Genomic DNA, 322 nt, shown 5'->3' with positions numbered 1-322 from the left:
ACTGGCGTGCCGCAGGGTAGCCACCTTGGTCCGTTAATTTTTATCCTTTTTGCTAACGACCTATGCCACCGAATCCGTTCTCACTGCCTTATGTATGCCGACGACCTTAAAATATACAGAATAATCTCATCCTTAATCGACTGTGCTGCGCTACAACAGGATCTCGACGCCGTAGCAGATTGGTGTTCCTCAAATGGCATGGAGTTGAATATCAAAAAGTGCAAAACGATCAGTTTTTGTAGAACGACGCCACTTACGAGTTTCGACTAGAGCATAAATGGCAACAGTGTAGATCGTGTGCCCTCTATCAAAGACCTGGGTG

Source organism: Aedes albopictus, chromosome 2 (genome assembly GCF_035046485.1).
Source record: "Aedes albopictus strain Foshan chromosome 2, AalbF5, whole genome shotgun sequence".
In the NCBI taxonomy this organism is placed as follows: Eukaryota; Metazoa; Arthropoda; class Insecta; order Diptera; family Culicidae; genus Aedes; species Aedes albopictus.
Note: the sequence above shows the minus strand (reverse complement) of the source record.